Below are 6072 nucleotides of genomic sequence, written 5' to 3'. Positions count from 1 at the left end.
CAAAGATTGAAGAGAAATGTTAAGACTACAAGCTAAAACAGAATGAAAGACATGTTTGATTGTTTTATGTCAGAGTTTTATGGGTTTTTAGCAAAGCCCTTTGTGGTTTTTCTTGCACAATTTAATTAAGAGATGTATGTGTGTGTCTGTATCATTTAACATACTGTCAGTTTGCCATTTCCATCTTAACCTTTATTCTGTATGAGAGTACCAGCACGGTGCATGTGTCTGTGTGAGTGCTGGTAAAATAACAGGGGGGGTTGTCACATGTGTCAATGACCACATCTGGCCCCCGCAGCCTCATCCATCAGCATCATAACACACAGTCGCACTCACGTGCACACAGCTACGCTCCCATGGCAACAAGTAGTTGACAGGTTGGAGAAAGAAATAATAAAAAAAAAAAATTAGACTTTCCTTTCTTCATTTTAAACACAAACACATGTGCACACAATTCCACTGACAGTCAGTCGAGGGCTAAAATCTCAATGATTAAATATGGAAATTACGTTCGTATCTCTGAGCTCCACTTGCTTTTTCACAGAACTCCCAGAATAAAGTCTGCTGATGCTGCCAGTGTGAGGATCCCGTACCTATTGTTGTCAGATTTATATGGAGACTTTTAAAGCTGACTGTGTGCAGTTTTGATTAAAAAAAAAGCAATACAATCAGTATTACATTATTATATTTTCCTCTATGCTTTTGTCCTCTCTCCCTCCTCCTCCTCCTTTATTTTCATACATCTGTTCCTATTGAGTGTTAAATCAGTTTTAGACAAACAGTACAGATTAAATGCAGATAGTTTTGCATTTCATTTATGTGCATTTGTAAAGTTACCAGGATGAAAATAACCCAATTTCACATCATCGTATGTTTAAAAATGTAAATCCAATTCATTTTGTATCTATGGACTGAAGCTGTAACACCACAACAGACAGAAAAAAAGGAAAGAAACTTCCTGAAGACTTTGTGTTCCTAAGAGAGCCATCAACTGCTACAGTGGTCAGGACATAAACCATTTACACCTTCTGCTGCTCCTTCTGCTCTTTGCCCGCAACACCCTCATCATTTCATTTCTCAGCTCACCCGTCTCAGCAGAGGAGAGGTGAGACAAGAGAGACAGAGGGAGGAGAGGGAGGAGAGGGTACGGAGAGGACAAAGAGAAGAAAGCAGAGGAGTTACAGCAGAGGTGATAAAGAGGAGACTGGGGACGAGAGGGGAGAAATAAATAGATGAGAGAGAAAAAAAAGAAGAGGTGGGAGAAAACAGCAGGACAAAGAGTAGACAGGAGAGAAAAGAAAGAAGAAAGGTAGAAATGATGACAACCATGAGGAGAATTCAGAAGAAAGGAGGAGATAGAATGAAAATCCTTCAGCTTACATGGCTTCCTGAAGACAAAACTGAGCTGATTCAATCTCATCCTTCTACATCTCTCCATCTATACATCTGTCACGAAACAGAGAAAAGACGTGTGTGTGTGTGTGTGTGTGTGTGTGTGCACTCATACTGGTGTGCTGTATGCATTTACACAAAAAAATGCACACACACACACACACACACACATATTCGTGCCTCTCCTTCCTCCTACCTAGACTTACACCAATTAAGCTCTCTTGACGGTACACACACACACACACACACACACACACACACACACACACACACACACACACACACACACACACACACACACACACACACACACACCCTCCGATTTCACCCTGTGTGAAGAGGTTCTGCACTGCTGAGCGAGCTAACTGTTCAGAAAACATGCAGGATTATTGAATTGAATAATCTAGGGCTTGACTTTTTTGGGGGGGTTGGCAGGGGTTAGGGGGAATGTCTGCTTCTATTTGCTTCACTGCTGGCAAAAATAGCTGAATATGTATCAAATATTAAAAGCGAAAAAAAAAAAAGCAGCTGCCGGTAGACTTTAACCCACAGTGGTGCTTTTGAATCTACATTATTGTCTGGCTCGCACGATCCACCAGAAGCAGGCGAATAGTTTAACCTCATTTCATGCTTCCAGAGCTTTTTAAATCCTCACCGCATTCATTTTAGATAATTCATGAAATGCACTGCCACAACTGATTATTACCATTATCAATTTTTATTCTCTTCTAATAAATCAATTAATTGTTTAGTCAGAAAATATTATAATGTCCACATAGTGCCAATAATAGAAAATGCACATTATAATGTTGTCCAACTAACTGTACAAAATGCTAAATAATTCAATTAATAAGAAAATAAAAAATTCCCAATTCCCATATTTGAGAAGCTGGAACCATCAACTGTCTGACACTTTTGCTTAATAATTGGCTTTTTAAATTAACAAATTCCCCTAATTCCTTCACTGTAGCCTTTGCAAGACTCCCATGAGGGTCACATAATCAAAGAAGTCAACTTTTTGGTAGCCTGGCAAGCTAAACATGCCTATTTGTGTTAATATTAATAACTGATGAAGCATACCACAAAACACTCTGTAGCAAATAGAAAAATGTGATGAAGCTTTTAAATCAACCTGTCCTGTTTTTTATTCTTTGACCTTTATTTAATATATTAAAGAAAAACATTTTAAACATTAAAAAACATGGGAGTGCTCCTTCCAACATGACATTTTACCCTCCTACAATATTCATATAAAAACAGAAATAGTTTAACATATTTTGACATTTAATCAAAGTTTTCCTGTCAGACTGTATAATATGTGGGTTTGTTAACCATATCTGCTCTGAATGTAAGTGGAGAAACATCAGCTCAATGCTACTGTAAAATAAACATAAAATAAATCATCTTTTTAAATATTTAATACCTACTAAAATGTCAATTTAAACTTTTTTTAAAGGTAAAACTCACTGGGTTACGAGTTAACATTGTAAAAAGAGCTCACACAGCTAAAGACGGCGGTTAACATGCTAGCAGATTAGCTAGCTAGCTACAGTGCTAGCTCGGATAGCCACATTCGTTACGTAACCCTCGCAGGCCCCCACAGAGTCTCCTAATCAGATTTGAGAGAAAACTGATGGACTGCTTTACTGAACAAATCAGGAAAAAGGCTTTCAGAGTTTCTGGAGATTACAGATAAAGTAAATCAGAGAGATGATAGAAAAATCATTGTGCTGGAAAAGAGGAGGACAGATACTAATGGGGTTAATGAGGTGAAAGAGCAACATCATCGTTAGCTAATTTGACAATTAATGCTACATACAGCATATCTGAGCAACCATATGCCTGTGTCTAAATTGTTATAGTACAATATAGGCTTATATAGACACACTGGCGAAAACAGTTTACAACAAATCACTCTTTGGTGGATTTTACTATTAGAAAAGCAATTGTTCTGTGTCGTGCGTTTCAATCAGTATCTCTGTTTGCAGCAAAGCTCTTTTTATTGAAACACAGCAGACGACACAGCAGACGAAATAAGAATTGTTTCTTGTGTGAAAGGAGATTTTAGTCATTTTTATTCAGCAGAATCAATTTCTATGAATGCATTCATGGGGCACGTGCACACACACACACACACACACACACACACACAGACGCAGACTGACTGACATAAAGGCCTGGAGCTGACAAGATCTAAGCTACTTATGAATCTATTATGAACGGCAGAGAAAGGCATACACACACACACACATCACTCATTCAGCAGGACTATATGTTAATGACAGACTGTCACACACACCAGCAGCCACCATATCTGACAATCAGATCTGTCAGATTATTCATAAAGGGGAAAAAGGAAACTCGGGTATGAATCAGAGTCGCCATATGCCTTCATGTGATATCTGACGGCTCTGTCTAGACGTGAGGACATGAAAAAGTCTCAGGAGCAAGACGAGATGAGCCCGTGGAGTCATTCAGTTGAAATATTGAAGAACGGTAGAAGTGATTTAGTGTATATATCTGAGCTTACACACCACAAAATGAAACTGAGGTTGACTTTAACCGATGAGATTGATCCTGGAGAAATGTTTTAATAACTCAAGAGACTAATCTGCCAACTTGTGGCTTTTGGTGGAAGACAGATAAGACTTGGGCTGGTTGGTAAACACAAACGTTACCTCTCCTGGGTGTATGAGGAAGCCAGTGTGTAGAAATTACAGCTTACAAAACTCATTAACCTAGCCACATACTGGTACAGGGAAGGAACAAGGACAGAAAACAAGTGGGAAGAACTGAGAGTGTGTGTGTGTTTGCGACTAGAAGGACACACACACACACACATATACACACCTCTGCATCATTACCTCATGTCTCCCACAAGGCTCCAGGAGCAGCCACACAGTCTGAGCAATAACTGGAGCAGAAGAGGAGCCAGCCTAAAGTATTTGATGACTAAGAGAAGCAGTTGAGAGCGTGGTGGGTGGTGAACACATGCATGTAGACAGAAAAAGGAGACAACAGACACATGAGATGAACGGCTGGCGTGGTTTAGAGAGATTCAAAAGGACTCTGATCAAGGACATTTTCTTCATATCGAGGTAGAAAAGCACTAACAACAGCTTTTAGACTATCATGGGATGCTAAAAAGCCCGTCATTAAAATTGTGACCATGAAAAACAACAAAGAAGTCAAATCAGGTTGAAGGTTTCTAATAAACTGTGGATATGTGATCAAAAAAATAGCACTATACACCCTAAGAGATGCAGACTGGCTAATTTCACAGTCATCACAAGAGATAAGTATTATGATGAATTCATTAGTCATCCATTTGTTGTTGCTTTCATGCAATAATCAAACTTGTAAATACAAATATCTTCAGGTTAGGCTGTGTTGGATTGAGTTAGTCTTGGTGAGTGAAATGGATTGTGCTGCTTTTCTAATAGTTTGTATTAGACTGTCAGACTGTGTAAATCCTCATATGCAAAATATTAAAGCAAGCATTTCTGACATGAATGTTTTATAAGTTGCAAGTGTCGTCCTAAAAAGAGCCGTTAACAGGTTCATTCAATTACAGTATCATCTTTTCAAATATAGTTTCTCAGCTATCATTTACACCACAGTGGTAGAGCTTTCAGCACAGCAGTTACTAAATATGGACCAGGCAGATATCAAGAGAGGGACAACAGCAAGGTTTAGAGTATGTGATGAGTTTGGTGAGAGCGGCAGGGGGACTGAGCAAGAGCCAACTCTCTGCCTGTGATGCAAATATAGTGTGGACGGTCCTTTAACCCACCTGAGACTGATAACCATAACAATATGTGAGCATCCACACTTATGAATGATAACGTCGGTGTCGAGCACGTGCAGTACGTTCCAGCTGGGTAAGCAGATACTGAAAATGGATATTGATGAGCGGTTACTGATGTGTGTTATACAGAGGAATAAAAGAAAAGCAGAAGGGTTCACAGGCGGGTGGTGATTCAGTGTGTTGCTCAGTAGTATTTTGGGACATTAGCTGCTGTGATGTTTCAGTATTTACAGACCGAACTGACCTGACCGACAGCAGCAGACGTTGAAGCACGATGTGTAAAAGTACACAGATGAGCAGCTTTTATTGAGCTGTGGCAGAGACACACAGTATGAGTACATGAACTTGAAGCCTGAAAGATTCACTAACTTTCTTTGTTCACATTATAACGGAGATCAGAGTTTAAGCATCTGTATAATAAAGAGAGACAAACCTATCTGAAGAAATCATCAGTCCGTTTCTATAATTAAGATGATATTTGCAGATTTTGAAGTTTTACTGGAAATGTGAGTGTTATGACTGGTCATATTTTTGTTTTGGTCTGTTTGTGTGCCCTGTGTTTCTTTTGGTTCTTTTCTTAACAGACAGGTCGCGATGCTGTGATTGGTTGACGAGGTTTGCATCCTGGCCTGCGATTGGCTGCAGCTAGGAGGGGCCAGCTATAAAACAGCCAAGATGGCGGCAGTCTGGTGGCAGCAGGCAGCGGGCAGCAGGCAAATCCCCGTCCTCCTCCTGTCCCAACCGGCCACACTTTTGTTTGTGTCTTGGTTTCTTTGAAAGTAGATATGGGTTGTATAGTTTATGTTGAGTAGTAAGGGTAGACTGCCAGTTTTGGTTAATCTTGTTTTCTCCTGTCATTTGTTTTCTTAGAG

Source organism: Scomber japonicus, chromosome 23 (genome assembly GCF_027409825.1).
Source record: "Scomber japonicus isolate fScoJap1 chromosome 23, fScoJap1.pri, whole genome shotgun sequence".
Taxonomy (NCBI): domain Eukaryota; kingdom Metazoa; phylum Chordata; class Actinopteri; order Scombriformes; family Scombridae; genus Scomber; species Scomber japonicus.
The sequence above is the reverse complement of the archived record's forward strand: the minus strand, read 5'-3'. Positions refer to the sequence as shown.